This window comes from Macrobrachium nipponense, chromosome 36 (assembly GCF_015104395.2).
Source record: "Macrobrachium nipponense isolate FS-2020 chromosome 36, ASM1510439v2, whole genome shotgun sequence".
NCBI lineage: Eukaryota > Metazoa > Arthropoda > Malacostraca > Decapoda > Palaemonidae > Macrobrachium > Macrobrachium nipponense.
The window spans coordinates 54313399-54330715 of NC_087220.1; the positions used below are offsets into that span (position 1 = coordinate 54313399).

At 35.5% G+C, this 17317-nt stretch overlaps 1 long non-coding RNA gene across 1 annotated transcript; it reads right to left on the reverse strand.

Moving 5' to 3' along the window:
• Positions 1–215: 215 nt before the first annotated feature.
• Positions 216–14141, reverse strand: LOC135203664 (uncharacterized). Its single transcript, XR_010311987.1, has 3 exons — positions 14007–14141; positions 3327–3415; positions 216–2797 (listed from the first exon to the last, which is right to left on the reverse strand). It is a non-coding gene; the product is annotated as an uncharacterized LOC135203664 (long non-coding RNA).
• Positions 14142–17317: the final 3176 nt, after the last annotated feature.

Here is a 17317-nt window from a genome sequence, read left to right on the forward strand (position 1 = left end):
ATCGCCTCACTCACGTGGACAACATTCACGGGTAAGCCCGCCAGAATTTGCCTGTCAACCCTGGAGCACGCCGATCAGGCCCGCTCGTGTGGACAGGCCTTTAGAATAAAATAAATAAAATAAAAGTCTGGAGCGACGATTTCTTGGCCTGCCCCCCCCCCCCCCCCCGCCCCCCCCCCCCGAACCTACATTTCATCGAGTTCGGTGGGGTAAGAAGCAAGAAAATCTCTAATGCACTTCCAACTACAACATGTCGCATTCCTACAAGGGTTAATTTTTTTTGTTTAACAAAACAATACAAGGGTTAAAGCCCTCATTTGATTTTCTAGGGGTTTCCTATAGATCTTTCTCCTATGAATACTACCTTTCCGACTGCCTGACCAACGAGCTAAAATCCTACCCACACACCACTGGCCTGAAACGTTTTATTATATTAGGTATTGTGTAATATGAGCCATTTTTTTTAACTTGTTAACTTTTGAATTTTTTTTCTATGATTTTTCTCCAGATACTTGACACACAATTGGCTGCAAGAGTAGAATGGAATAACCTCAACACCTTTTTCCTAAAGGACAAATCTACTGTATTTAGTAGATTTTCTTTATTAAAACTAGGTTTCATACTACTCATAGTATAGTCTGGCGTGTGGGGAGTGCAACAATTTCTCCACATACAAGTTAGATATTAACTCTGCCTAACATTCAATTTAGTCTACTACAACTACAATGTCCACATTCCATGCAACACCCTTTCTTCACATCAAATACCTACACTTTTCAAAATCTGCTAAGCATCCAGACCTGTTTTACAAAATCTTTGCAAATCAATACACTACTGAAACAATTAGACTCTAAAGACAATCTAATCTTAACACTGTAAAACTATATTCTAATTATTTCACAAATGACAGATTTTAAATTATAAATCAAAACCTTCAGAAGACTTATTTTTAAATCACTGAAAACACCTTTGTAAATGATAAGTTGTTACATTTGTCTTCAATCATGCTTATTATGACTCCGCAAAACTACAGCTTTCCACAAATAAGCATTAAATATTCAAGATTGCTTCTACAAAAATCCAATTAAAATATAGAAGCTTGTTAATTAGGCATTCAACAGAATTTTATTCTAGATCAACACGGACTCCACTGACATTACCACCATTAAGAAATCTGAAAATCAAGACAGTCCTTATTCTACTATAAAATTACATTCGTCAATTGCCAGAGGTTAAATAATAATGAACACATGTTTATTTTACAAAATTTCAAATGCACCTGTCCTTCCTAAAATTCTAAAGCAAGGCGATTAAATAGAAATATAATGGATGAAATACATTACATATAAGATAGGAAATATAATAAATTTGAGGATAAGCACACAAAATAAAAAGCCAAATTGAAAACTCAAACTCAAATTGAGTGTTACTTGGTTTAATTTCGACTACTATTAAGAGAGTGGTTCAGTTTTCAACTGCTAATTAAGACTATGTGTACACACGATTCTTTCCTTGATGCCTTATTATTAAGTTATCGTTATTTATCTAAATTATTTTAATGCCCACTAAGTCAGCATACATAAAGCCTTGCTATAATTTTTGAGCTTACAGTTGAAGATATTTACATAAAACTACTCTGTATATTCCCATAGCGCAATGGTGATGCAAAGGTTTCTCCCACGTTTCTATAATGTTAGCATGGATTTCTGCTAAAAAAGATTAAGGACTGGCTCAGGATGAACAAAATTTGATGACATACATCATAACATTTACAAGTCTTTTTGTCCTAGTATAGTCCCATAGCTTTATATCCACAGCAACTAGCCAAAGTTGTTCATGGTATAACCTAATATTATTTCATGAGCGCATTAAAAAACTTTGAACAACCCACCTGGTTTTTACATATTCATGGACAAGAACCTGGTTGAACAATAATCTAAAAATAAAATACCCACTCATGTTCTAACAGATCTCTAAAGGAAGACATACCTACAGTGTGCCTCAGCATCATTAACAGTACTAATTACTACCTTAACAAGACTACTGAATTAAACCCTCAAGAGAGCTGGCCCAAAGGACTTAGTAATTATTACTACTGTTATCTCCATCATAATGGATAATTGTTAGACTAAACGAAGGATGAAAATTTTGAGCATAAAAAGTGAAAACATTAAGTAGGGATTGGAGAAAAATAAAAAGCAAGAAACAGCATTTCAGGTCACTGGAGAGAAGTTGCTCATATCCTTAGAAAATCAACTCCTCTTATTTTTACAACAATTCCCCTCAAAGAACAACAAATACCAAGCAGAACAGCTGTCTGAAGGTTTAATAGTCTACTCTCACAAGAAGACACCTGAAACCAAAATTTGCTTAATTTTAGTTTTTACATTTGGTTTACCTTATCCAAGAAAAGCACCCTGGAACATGGCAGAATTTTCAAATTTGTATCTCCACTAATTCGTATTTACCTTATATAACCTTTAAAACCCAGTCATCCTCAGATTTAACAACATTGTCTTCAATAACAGAAGTGATTTGATCTCGTAACATGCAATTCTGCTACAACATAGCACAATTCTTTCAAATTGTAGTTATCATTATTATTGACCCAGGGCAAAACTTTAATTTACTGTTCTGTTCTGTCGCACTTCAGTATAACAAGAGGAATTAAAGAAAAGTTAGTTCAATTATTTGTCTTCCAGAATTCTTAAAAGCACGCAGGTATTTCTGTTGACAGATGCTGCTTCTCGTTTGCTCAGTGAAGTCTCCCTCAATGTACAGTTTCTGATGAGCTTCCCTGTAAAATCAAAAAGACAATCAAAACCTTTTTTATTCGTATAAAAAAAGGTACAATGTAATGTTTTTTAATTCCATTGGTGTGGTGTCCTAGACAATAATTCATGAGTCCACTGACACATATTCAACATCTATGTTGTGCCTTGCATGGCAACTTCTAGCCAGTGCTAAAAAATTATTTTAAGCATGCCTTTGTATACAATATTAAAAAAAATTCTGCATTTTTTTCTTTAATTCTTTCTCTCTGGTCACTCCCTACTTAGTTATTGAACTTCTTTCAGCACACAAGGACAGAGCGCACACACGCTCACAAATACACTCTTCATACTGATGCTATAATCTTTATACTAAAGACACTGTGCAACACTAATATAAATTAGGTAATATATAAATCAGAGAAAGTATGTGCACTTTAATACACACACAACAAATATTCAATATTCTTGGAGGTTGTGCTAGAGGAAAAAGTTGAACGTGACCAAAAAAAAAAAAAAAAAAAAAAAAAAAAAAAAAAAGATATCTTGACTTACCAAATTTTATTTTCCTTAGGACATGAAGATGGTTAAAGAGCTTCCTTGACTGAATACAGCTGCTTTTCCATCCACAGATCTACAACTGCCTGAAAAACGCAGAAAACAATGTATATTATATATAATATACATACCTATACATATATAAGTAAATAAATTCCTCTGTTAAAACAGGATACGTCTGAAGTATAAAAGGCCCATTAAAACACTCTGGAAAACCGAGTGGGGCAATTTTGATGTCTTTCTAAAAAAATTAAGTTCCTTGGTGCCAAGCTTGTACTACAAATTCACTTTCTTCAGGAAAGCGACATTCTCATTTTCATACATACAATTTTACAGCTATCATGACATTTTAGTTAAACTCGACATAGCAAGTAACTTTGAGACTTTGCTCCTCAGATTTTCTTAGCAAAGAACTTGAAACAATCAGAAATCAACTTATCTTGTTAAAATACCTCATGCACATAATGGAAAAAAACATACATAAAGAAAAATGCATTTTTTGCAAACCCACAGAAAACAAAGAAAAGGAAATATTCACGAACAAAACCATAACCTCTCACGGGGATAATTCACGAGAGATCACACAAACTTTAGCCCATCCTAACCCTATCGTCTTCACTTATCCGAATACATTGGGGCATACCTTAATAAACCTTCAGCAGAAACCAGTTTCTAAAGACTAGGAGCCTATGAAGTCCCCGGTATGGATTGTGATAAGTCATTTACTTCTTACATTCCAATCCTCCTGTGGGCCTAGGCTGATATGACAGTAGTTGTACATATCAGCTGTACAATAGTATTAGCAGACTGGTGGCTTCACCAGTATCTTGAACTCCCTAATGCCCACATAAGCAGAGAGCCACTGTTTTTCACAATCATCATATAGTAGTTTATGGAATTTGTTGTGCGAGCAAATTCCCTAGATGCCCAAATGGCAGTAGGCCCTGAAGTGTAAAATGTGGTAAAATTGCACACACTGTACAAAATGACAATTAGGCACAAAAATTCTGAGGAAATCTTTAAAGCATAACATCTAACACTAAATCTGTCTTTATTTTACCTGGAAACTTACACTTTTAACAAGCAATTAAAAAAAGCAGAAGCATTTCCTGCATTGGTCTAATATGATACTAGAGCAACTGTTCACATTAAAAATTTCATTCTTTATGAGTGGCATAATTACAGGAATAAACACATACTGCCTATGTCATGAATAGAAACAACTTCAAGATGAACCTGATAATGGCTATAATTATGCCAACCCTGAGTACAGTGGCTTTCCTGTGATCTCTGTGCTTAGTTCTTGATAGGTAGTACAAGACGAACCCCAAATTTAGGGGGTGAATTTAGGATTTAAAGGTCGTCTTATACGCGGAAATACACAGTATTTATAATAAAATGCATATTGACCATAAGCTGAAGTATCAGTCCGTTATCAAAAACTTATGAAAAATTGTTTACAATACGTCAACAGTTTGCCTGTTAGCGATTTGCATTGAGGGGAAGTTAAAAAATCAATGCGGCGTCCTGGTGGCCTGTTGTGGTAACAGAAATGTTTATGGCAAATTTTATTTAGGTTCCTAAAGGTGATGTAAATTTACATACGATTTCATACTTTACTACTTGAAAACAATTTACTGTGATAATTAGGCTTGTTTTTCAATATTTTATTATTAGTAAAAAATTTTGTCCTCGCCCAATAAGTTCGCCATGGGTTAGACCTACAACACTCGGTCTGCTCTAACATCTGTAATATGGCTGCATTGGACATGGTAAGTTTTTTTTATATTCAAAAATAAAAACGTAGGTCTAGTATGGCAGCAATTATGGCATTTATCAATCAATACTGCTTATATTAGGGAAAAACTCTCTATCACGAGAGTATATATCATGTTCTAAAGGGTCCACAATAATACAAAGTGTAAAAAGTCCGTGTATAATTTTGAAGACTTTACAGAAAGCTTTCGAACCCTTCCCTGGGTTCATCTTCAGTCCAAATGAACAATAAGTTGCGACAAGTACAGAGGTAAATTTAAAAAACAAGAGTCGTTGAAGATCGTTGACAACGGTCGTTAACTCGTTAATGGGCCAGGTGAAGAAAGAGGGTAGTTAACAGCAACTAGGTGATACCCTCTCCCCTATCAATCCTTCTGGCTGCAATCCTGTTGGATCTTCGTACAGGTTGTTGCAACATTACATGAAGTCCTTGGATGAAGGACTTCATGTAATGTTGCAACAACATGTACGAAGATCCAACAGGATTGCAGCCAGAAGAATTGATAGGGAAGAGGGTATCACCTAGTTGCTGTTAACTACCCTCTTTCTTCACCTGGCCCATTAACGAGTTAACGACCGTTGTCAACGATCTTCAACGACTCTTGTTTTTTTTAAATTTACCTCTGTACTTGTCGTAACTTATTGTTCATTTGGACTGAAGATGAACCCAGGGAAAGGTTCGAACGCTTTCTGTAAAATTTTCAAAATTATACACAGACTTTTTACACTTTGTATTATTGTGGACCCTTTAGAACTGCTTATATTGTCAGCAAAAGCTCAATTACTGCGCCTAAAAATTATTTTTATGGGGTTATTTAGGGGCCGGAAAACCAATTAATACATATTTCATTCATGAGATGAAGCATTTGCACCCACAAGCTCTTCCCTCCAACCAATCGTGCTCATGGGTACAGGTATCACAGTATATTTATCAAACCACAACCAATAAAAGTTTCCTTGCCAACATTTTTACATACAAAGGTACAGGTGCAGAGAAATTGACCATGATTTCATCAGCTGGTCCTTGGATGCATTCTAACCTAACATCCTAGGATGGTGTTCCCAAAACTAGTGCCTGATCTTGCGTTACTAAACATTTTGGTAAATAGTTCTTCACCATCTGCATTAGCAATGGCACCTCTGAAACAGTCCAGGTTTGAATGCAGAATGTGTGTGTAAAAATTTCTGCTTTACATATTAAAATACAAAAAATTTATAGCAGTAGAACCAAAGCTCTTATATCCACAATGAAATTCCATGTTAAGTTTTTCCCATGCTAAAGTGAAAATATAACTTTTTCTTAGCATAATTAGTCATTTACAGACTTAGAAACTTTTAATGAAGGTTAAAAACCAAATTATAATTCTGATATCTGCATTTAACATTACCGTATGATTATTGGAATTGGAATCTAAAATTTAGGTCAAAGGCAGCAAGATCATATTGTAACTAGCATCCAGTACCAAAATTGAACTTAAGTCTGTTAGTTAACCACAATAAAGTGAGTGGCTTTAATACAGGTTAAGCTGCGTTAGCAGTGTTGCTGTGAAGGGCATCCTACTTAGTAGTCTGCATATGAGTGTGGGCAATTTCCTTCAGATTTTCAAATATATATAAAATACGTGTATACTAACATATGGTAGGCAACTGATGTCTGAACATTACCAAACCTAAGAAAAGTGGAACCTACTAATTGATAAGGCTTTCTTGGCCTGGCCTGACTATCAGAATTTCAGTCATATGCTACTTAGCCAAATATCAGAGTATACAAGCATCACCACATAACCTTACACAAGTTAGGCCCTACTACCTTTCCATCTTTATGTTTTTAATATACTTATCTAAGAACTGGCCTATAATCAGCATTCATATTTATAATACTCTTATCTTAATGTTATTTCAATTCACAGGGATTTCCTTGCGCTGGCATTTCATAACTTGGCTCCTGCAACTGTGCATTACCAATTTGCAATTACATCGAAGTTACATTTACATTTTCTGGTGGTGAAAACTACATGCACTCTTTAATACGAACAATATCATAGCACCCACTAAAAACTTTTTATAATTTAAATTATTTGCATTGTACTTTACATACCCACCATTACTGTGAACCCTTATCGTTTACACTAGAATTATAAATTTTTCATTAAAGAATAGTTTCCAGAAGCAATATAAATTTATCCTTAAACAGGGGCAATGTGAAAATGTAAAATGCCCCACCCAAAAAATAATAATAATAATTGGAGGCAATATATCAACATAAATGGCCAACTCCTGTGGACCTCCCTGAATCATTAAATGGATCAAAACTCCCAAGTAATGATTTCCAGACGAAACGCCTTACGAACAGTAATTATAATGACCATAAACAACAGGCTCACTTCTCTTTACCCGAGGCCTACATAGTACATGGCCTAGTTTTGAACATTTTTCAATTTGCAACATAGTTTTACCTGGTCAACCATGCCTGATGCTTGACCATTGCTTTAAGCATACCTATTGGGGCAGGGCACACCACCCTAGGTTAAGGCCAAGTTATGAGAAGGTTATGTCAAACTGTATCGATATCAAAATATGTTTGATCTACCTTAAGGCAGAAATTGCCTTTCCAAATGGCTAAATGAAAACTTGTGAAAAAACCTGGATCTGAAATCCACCTGGGCACGATAAAAAGAACTTAAAGCACCCCATCCGGGTATTTACTTACAAACTGGTTCAACATGGTGGACACAGTAATGCCTAATACTGTATAAAATGATTGTTGGGTTGACTTTTAATTTTATATCTCACCGCTCACCCATAAAATGATTGTTGGGTTGACTTTTAATTTTTTATTTCACCGTTCATCCAAATTCTTAAGCAAGGGCATGATTAATTAGTTTTAAAATGGCGCACCCTTGCATAGGGTTTATCCAACCACAGCCGAACAGATGTGCCACAAACGTAATGCTTGAAAATATTACATCCAATGCCTAAAATACATTCAGGTGTTTTTTTGGTAGATCTAGGGTACCTATCCGCTGCGGCCCAGACTATGCCAGTTACGGTTTTTCTATGCAGTTTTACCTACTGATCAAGAATTTTAAGTAATATTTATTCGGATGACTGTAATTAACCCCCAGGGGCCAGTACTAAACACGGCGAAATACATTGGACGCCCCAATCCCTAGTGGATGTAGTATCCGCGGTTACGTTTCTTGCAGGGTAATTCTAAAGAATAGTTCCCTACGAACTGCAAGGAACTTAACCGCAGATACGACATCCTCTAGGGCCCCCATTCACGCTCAGTTCCAGCCTCCAGGTGAGAACGTTGTGGGCGTGGTTTAACTGAATCGTTGCGTGTATGGCGGGATTTTATTCCTAAGGTTTGAACTCACAGGCGACCGGACAGCTCGAGACCTGTTCGAGCAGGCCTGAATGTATGTGAGATGTCTTCGACGCGGCCTGCACTGAGCCAGTGTTCCCAAATCTAGCATAATTTTATGCTTCTAGCATAATTTTGCCTCAAACTAAGTGTCTAGCATCTTTTCTAGCATAATTTATTTTCTAGCATCTTTTCTAGCATAATTTATTTTCTAGCATAATTCTAGCTTAATTCTGCAGTGTTTAGCACAATTCTAGCATAATCCTCTTGACAAGCTCATATTTCATAATTTCCAACTTTCCAGCTTAATCAGAATATGAAAAAAATATTCAAATGCATTCATTCAATAAAAGCAGGCTATAGAGTATCCTAATTGAGACTCAGTGATACATTTCCTTCTGAAATTTGTTCTGTCCTTGAATCTGAGGAACTTGTATGTGGGAGTAATATCAATATGTCTCTAGGAAATATCACTGCCAAGATTCCTAACTTTGTCAGTGAGGAAGATGAACAAAAATTAGAAGATGAATGACGATTACCTCTGCTAAGTGATGATGCACAAAATATTCTCTCGCAGAATGCTGCCATTGACACAGAGACTTTTTGGTCTAAAATATGTCAGACAGGCAAATACCCACTAGCATCCAAACTTGCTAAAGCACTGTTAACCATTCCTGAATCCTGTGTCAAATGCCGACTGTGAGAGAATATTTTCAATGGTAAACTTAAAAATGACATAAAAAAGAAACAGGCTGCAAAACAGCACCCTGGTCAATGAGATAGTAAGTGGGGAGGGAATAAAGAAAACTGGGTGTGTTAAATTTGAACCAACAAATGAGATGCTTAAAGCAGTGGGTACAAAGAATATATATCCACAGTGGCAGATTCAGTAAGTGGGCATAAGAGATATCTAATTTAATTTTGTTTTGAGAAACATTTCAGTCCTTCCAAAAAAGAACAGTAATTTTATTTCAATTTTGAGAAATGATGAACCTGAATTTAAGGAGAATTATATTTTTTTAATTATTATTTTGAGGAATGTTTGTGTAACATTGTTTTACTCTACTATACATATTTTTTATTATTATTTTGAGGAATGTTTATGTAACATTGTTTTACTCTACTATATATACTGATCAATATTAAAATGCCAAATAACATTTATTGTCGTTTTAATTAATTACTAGCCTCTTAATGTTTAGTTGACCACTAGTCTAAAATCTGGCATAATTCTAGCATAAATCAATGATAAATCTAGCATCCTTTTGGTCTATTTAGCATAATTTCACAACAATTCTAGCATATCTTCTTTCTGAAGATTTGGGAACACTAGCCTGCAGGCTTATCCTCAGTCTATGGTTAAAAGTCGCAGTAGAAGAACCCATTTAGTAGGCGACCACTATGTCAGACATCTGGGTGGATAAAAGATTTTGGAACGAATTCATTGATGTATACAAGCAACATCCATATATATGGAATATTAAGAGTAAAGACTATTCAAACAGGAATATGAAAAATGAAGCGTATGAGACATTGGTGAAGAAACTTCGAGAGAAGAATGGGAGTGCTACCCGTGACATGGTAACCAAGAAGATAAAAAACATGCGCAGTTCCTTCAGGAAAGAAATGAAAAAGGTTGAAAATTCAAAGAAGTCTGGGGCAGCTACAGATGAGGTCTATCGTCCAAGTCTGTGGTACTACGACCAGCTTTTATTCCTTGGTGACCAAGAAACACCAAGAACATCATCGTCAAATATTGAAGAGGTATGTAAACACCTTTAAATATCATATTAAAACGTTTCACGCTCTAGAAGCATTTTTGAAGCATTTTCTTGGAATCCTCAAACTATTTTATAGAGCTCTAGAAGAATAAAAAAAAACTTAAAAGTGTAAAGACTTGTGCAATTTTCCCTTCGTCATCCATATACACTTCCTAATCTGTATAAAATAGTCCAATAATAACCTGAAAAACGAATTGTGCCACCTGAGCGTGAAAGGAATAATACTCAGTAAATATAGGTAATAATTCATTATACTGAATATAAATGCACACCTTTATTTCATAATTGCCTGTAATACATATAAATGTATTTTCTTACATAACCCTTACACGTTCCAATGGTACAAAAAATCTCCTACTGTTGGGATATAGATTGACATAAGCAGTAATAAACAGTAAGTGATAAGAGTTGACCACGTATGTGTATATTTAACCTGCACAATGACTGCCATGAGAACCATGCTGTGAAATCCTTTGTAATTGTAAAAGAAAGATCCTGAATTAGGGGGAGGAACAATTGCTAAATGTTTCCCGTCTACAGCGCCCAGGCAATTAGGGAACTGCCACATTTCTTCGAAGTCTTGACCAATCTGGCACCATTCCTCCTTCGAATGTTGGAACTGTGGAGATAAATGCATAATAATATTTATTGATACTGCTTTATTCAATAATACTAATCCCAATTTAAGGATGTAATCGAGATGGACTGCCAGTCTACATCCCAGCCTGGAGCTTCAAGACCCCTTCCATTACCACCTGCAAAACGGAGCCGCCAACCGGGACCGTCAGTGAGCAACAAGCCTGACGAGGTTCTGGGCATCATCGGGGACAAATTACTGGGAGCACGTGAAGATGAATATGATTTGTTTGGTAAAATAATAGCAAGTAATTTGCGTAAAGTTGACGATGAACAATGAAAATTTGCTCAAAAATTTAATAAAAATGAAAATAGGAAGCATATAATACTAAGCTTCTGCACACCCTATTTTCTCATGGGGTGCTTTGGGTAACCTACAAACGTAATGTATGTGAGGATACAAAGCTAATAATGATAAAAATTAATATAGTATAATTATAGGGTGTATAATTATGCGCAGTATTTTGTAATACTGTGTTCAGCTCCATATGTGACCTTTATGTATATAAACAATAAACATCATGCACTTGCCTTCATATATTCTTTCCTTAATACCTTCCATATAACTTCGCAAGTTTCTGGAATTATGCATCCCAAAGCTTGTGGTGATACTGCTACGCTGAATTTCAGGTCTTCGTAAGACCTTCCTGTTGCTAATTACCGGAGAGTTGCAGCAAGTCTGTCCCTTGGTGATATAGCAGATCTCATGCAAGTGTCTTTCCTCTGTATAAGTGGTGCCACAAGGTCTAGAAGCTTGCGAAATGTAGAGTCATCCATTCGTAGATGGTTAAAGAAATCATGAGGCTCCCATACTAAATGTGACAACAGGTTTGTGTGTGATAGTATTTCTCTTTTTGCTAGCCATTCCTTCATCCAAACCCTTTTCTTCCTTCTCGGCTGCTTACGTTTCTCGTAAGCTACGATACAAAGAGCTAGAATCTGCAGCTCCCTCTCTGATAACACCTTCACAATTGCTGGCCGAGAGTAGACTAACCTGATTTCACTCAGGCCGCCTGCGTAATGTATGGGTACAATTTCGGTCGTCTGGCCACTGAAGCTCCGCCCCAAACCAGAGACCTGCAGGTAGTACCGGTGCGTGAATGGGGCCCCTAAGGATTGGGGCGTCCAAAGTATTTCTCCATGTTTAGTATTGGCCCCTGGGGGTTAATTACAGCCGTCCGAATAAATGTTACTTTAAATTCTTGTTCAGTAAGTAAAATAACATAGGAAAACGTCAATTGCCATAGTCTAGGCCACCGCGGATTGCTTTTGTAGAAATACTTTTTTTTTTTTTTTTTACTTTTATATTAGAATATTCTTATTACTTTACACAAAAACGTAGATTCAGGTGTTCGGCTTTGCCCACGAACCCGATCGACCATCTTGCAAATGGCTAACTTAAACATAAGGGTATGGCAACTTCAACACACCTATACTGTTTTTTTTTTCCATCTGCCCATCCGCCTGTGGTGTTTTCGCATGGTAACACTGCATCCCGGCCTTTAAATAGTTACGCTATGTGTAAGTTTTGGGTAAATAAAAGGATATCTGGGTGTACATTTGCAACTGAAAAGTGTTTTAATAATTTACTGCATGCGATATACACCGTTAATATTCAAAATAGGATATTATTTACAGCACGGGACGCAGTGTTACCATGCGCAAACAGCACAGGCGGATGGAGAGATGAAAAAAAACAGAGTATAGTGAGGCATAAGCAACTTGACTATACGTCACAGTCCTATTCTGATATTAGAGTAATACTTAAACCGTTTTACGAGCATTAAATAAGCCTAAAAATACAATTACCACTCTGGACTAAGGGCCGATATTACAGACGAGCAGAACAAGCGTTCCAATAATGTACTCGCCATCAGTGATGCCACCCCCTCTAACCCTTCTTCCCCCCTACAGGAGACGGGAAATTACCCTACATAACTGAAAATGACCCAACATTCTGCGACTATGGTAATAAATAAATCTTTAGATTATGTTTATATACAATATCGTAAATACTAACAAGCATATCGATCTGAACCTACCTTATTACAATTACCCTACACTTGAAAATATTGCCCTGATGTCTAAGATTTGCCCATATTACCTTACAGTTGGCAACACTGCTTGCCATAGCCAATAGCCATACGTCATACTCATAGTTTCATTAACAGAAGGTATGACGCCTAAACAAATTGTTTAATATGGACTTTCTTATTGACACTGCCCTTTATCTTAATAATTTTCATTATCTCATTATTATTCTAAGATTTGAATAACACAATGCCTACTTTATCGCTAAAATAAAGGATCAATAACCTTTTATAAGGATTATGATTTCCGCAGAATTGCGTGACAGTCATGAAATGTTGATATTTCATAATTAATTTATATAGTAATTTATTTTCTGGCTAAACATCATTATTTATCTAATGGCTTAATAACGGAAAACTTTATAGAGTGATTGAATAAGTACGTTAATCATTTTTCATAAGTATGTGGTTTACCATAAGTCCATAACTCATGAAGCGGCATTTTTAAAAGTCACTGATTTATTGGTTTTACTCGTCATGATTGTAGTTTTAAAAAATCAATAAAATCACGGGAGCATAACATCCAAACACGTCAGATCTTAATCTAATAAGTTAATTAACGAAATACCAAGATAAATTTTAATTATATTGCAAGTAACGATTTTAATGTTTGGCTTTGATGAATGTAAACGTGTGATATATAATTCTTATGAAGGAACTGGTAAAACGCAAGAACACGTTCGCGAAGAGAATGTTTATATATATATCTATAGTATATATATATATATATATATATATATATATATATATATCTATATATAATATATATATATATATATATATATATATAGATATTATTTATATATATAATATAATATTATATATATTATATATATATATATATATATATATATATTATATCATATATAGTAACGCTGTAGCTAGTACTACTATCACTTACAATAAAACTAGCTTCAGTAATGAGAGTAACAGGAGCAATGACGAAACGGCCAACTATACACTACAATAAGCGTCAGATTTTGAAAATTTGTGGAGTTGAGGAACATTAAATATTGTTATATCTTACCTTTGCAGTCGTCCTTGTTGGTCGATCGAGTCCAAAGTTCCACACCAGCGGCTCTTGACCAAGACCACCGAGATAGAAGGCCTGTTCGATGTGACATCATGACGTGATGACGTCGACCGTGGTGGTCCGACTCTCCGAGCCGAGTGACTGGCGACTCACTCCCCTTCCCCAGTCCCTACTCTCGATCTTCCTTCCTTTACATCACTTGGATACGAAGTGTTTCCGTGGTTCCTGTTTTATTTATGAACTGGAACATAAAACTTATATGGCATCATGAGATAGCGAGCCATGGATACATCTAGTGTCCTTTTTTGGACGAACTTACTGTGGTAAGCAGATAAACTCGGCAATAAATTCACTGCAACAGGCACTACCTATTTGACTTTTCTCTCTGGATGACTTTCGACTGCAATATAAATAGTCTGCATTCTAGGTAGAAGTTGTGAGCAACAAGGTCAGGTGCAATATAAAAAAGACTGGGTTAGCCTACATTGAATTTTAGTAGGAATTCATATCAACCAATGCTTAACAGAGTCGAATAGGTATAGGCTAGCCTAAGTCAAAGAACTCCCAGTGTAGTCTATACCAAAAAACACCCCGTGTAGCCTATGCCAACCAATACCCAGTGTAGCCTGTGTCCAACTTACATAATGCAAGTGCATCGAAAGCTCAGAAGAAATTTAAAGCATGCTGTAACCCATAGATATGTTGTAAAGAGCATTTTTGCAATGATTGGGACAAGGGCCCTGTGTTAGCCAAGAAGGTTGCAAACATGATACCTAACTGTGATAGAACCTTCAGACAAGGTACTCAAGAGTCACATTAGCACAGACAAAGAAGTTATTGGTTCATCACAACTTAAGTATAGTATAGTGGTGGGGGAATAGGCGAGTTTCCATTGACAATAGTCAAAGGCATGGGACAAACCTTTTGGGCCTAGATGGGTTAAGGTGAAGAAAAGTAAACTGGCATAGTATTCTAAGGGTTATAGGTTCAAAACGAGCCTACAGCAGAAATTTCACTAACCTAAACTAACCTATTCTCATTGCATCACTAGGTTTCAGTGCTCATATATACACTAAAAATATTAAAAGGCTATCTTTCATCTTCCACAGGTACAGAATAATGAAATACCATATTTATGTCACAATGCCCTACCTACAGTTAAGCCTAACTGTACAGCACATGCATTTTTCATGTCACTGAAGTACGTCACTTAGGAGATCTCAAGATTCCTACAGAGGTTCATGATATAAATATCATTAAGCAGATATTCAGTAACTCCAAAGAGCTGATACTGCTGAATGTATTTCTAACACTGCAATATCTATATTGCATAGCTGTTATAAAACTATTTATTTCATTTTTGGCAATAATTTTGGCTCTAGTTAATGACTGAATAAATTTGATTATTCATCAGAGCTGGTAATATTGTGTTTTTGTTAAACCTATAGTTGTTCCCCTCAAAGTTACTGTACCATCAGGAGAGTGTTTTTTCAAACAGGTCTGCCCAGCATCATGACAAAAGGACACAAATTTTCTTATGTACATCAAGAGTAAATGTAAATCATTACTACCCAATGACAAAATAGTGATACTGATGGTGGATGAAACACGTAATTAATACCATATTTTCATTATAAAGGCAAAAATATTGTTGGTTCAGCCTTTGGCTATAGTGAAGCTGCAACAGGTGCATTTTACTTTGTTGAACAGGTAAAATCTAAATTCACGTAAGCTGCACACATTCCCAATTAAAGCATAAAACCTGATGTTCTGCACGGCACACTGAAGAAAGTAATTATAGGCTTAGAAAAAATCATTTGTACAGTGTTTTGCATTGTAACAATGCTATCATTTGGAAAGCAATGTCCTATTTTCCCAGGATTCCACAGCTATCTATAGTGTATCCTCACCCATTACAGAGTAACAAATGCCCTTTTTCGTGTATATTTCAGTGAAATTGTTAAAATATATCAGGAATAATTGGCTTGACCAGAAAGTTATAAATAAAACAATGAAGTTACCTCAGTTCTCCTTTCGTGTCAATAATTTGGAAAACAAAATTCATTATGCACCATTCAGCCCTTTGAAAAACTTCATAGATGTTTACTCAGTGAACATTAATATAAACTATCATTAAAAGCATCTTCATATAGATGTTTACTCAGTGAACATTAATATAAACTATCATTAAAAACATTATCTCCCTACATTTTTGAGAAACAAAATGTTCACTTAGTTTTACAAATATCCAATGAATATATCGTTCAAGCTTTACTAACTATTGGAAAACATCACTCCCCTTTTATTCCGGATGCAAATATCAAAATTTTACATTTGGTCGACAATCATGAATTTAAACGTTTAAATGTCAAAGGGTAAATAATAGATAAGCTGCTCAATAAGTAAAGAAGGTTATAGTACAAAAAACATAGAAAAATTAACAATATGGGTTTCTACTAACGTTTCATTGAATAATTGTTGTTCAAGAAAATAACTATTGTAGCCAAAGAGAAAGTTAGAAAATTTAAATACCAAATAATGACTGTATGTAAGAGAGAATTATTTCATTCACATATAACAGAAAGAACTATGTTTTTTTAGTGATGTAAACCTGTCCACTGCTGTTTATTCTTTGATAGACACTGTATTGCAACTAAAGAAATTGTTTTGGTTCAGCCTTTTATATTAATCTTATAACTTGTGTTTCGAGTAAGTATTATTTGGTGTACACTATTTAGTGTAGACGAAAAAATAAGTAAAAGTAAATTAATAACTGGCAGACCAAAAATGATAGAATTTGGCGAGGGTTTGTATATATTTCTTTCGTCTGGCAGCGTAGTCAGTGCTAGCAGGTCGGACCACCCTTGCTTACGTCACAAAACATCGAACAGGCCTTCTATCTCAAGATCTCGGTGGTCTTGTCTTGACACGATGGTTTTGGGAAAATGTGGCCCATAGCAACATCATCCCAGTTCTGTACACCTGCTGATTTCCTCGTGACAATCATCCTGCATCCTCAGTTTAACGGAGACCGTTTTTTTTTTTTTTTTTTTTTTTTACCAATTTGCGCCTATAGACACTCGTTTTGATATATTTCTCCACATTTTAAGTATCAGATAATCTCTCTAATTGTGGAAAATTTCTTGAGCACTAGGCCTATCCTAGTGCGTGAGTTTTAGTCTGTACTAAGATAATGCCAAGATAACGTGGCTTCAAGTATTCATAAAACAGCAGGGGTTAAGGTCAATGAAATCCTTATTTTAATTATATTTTATGTATTTCAAGTACATCCACACGTATACACA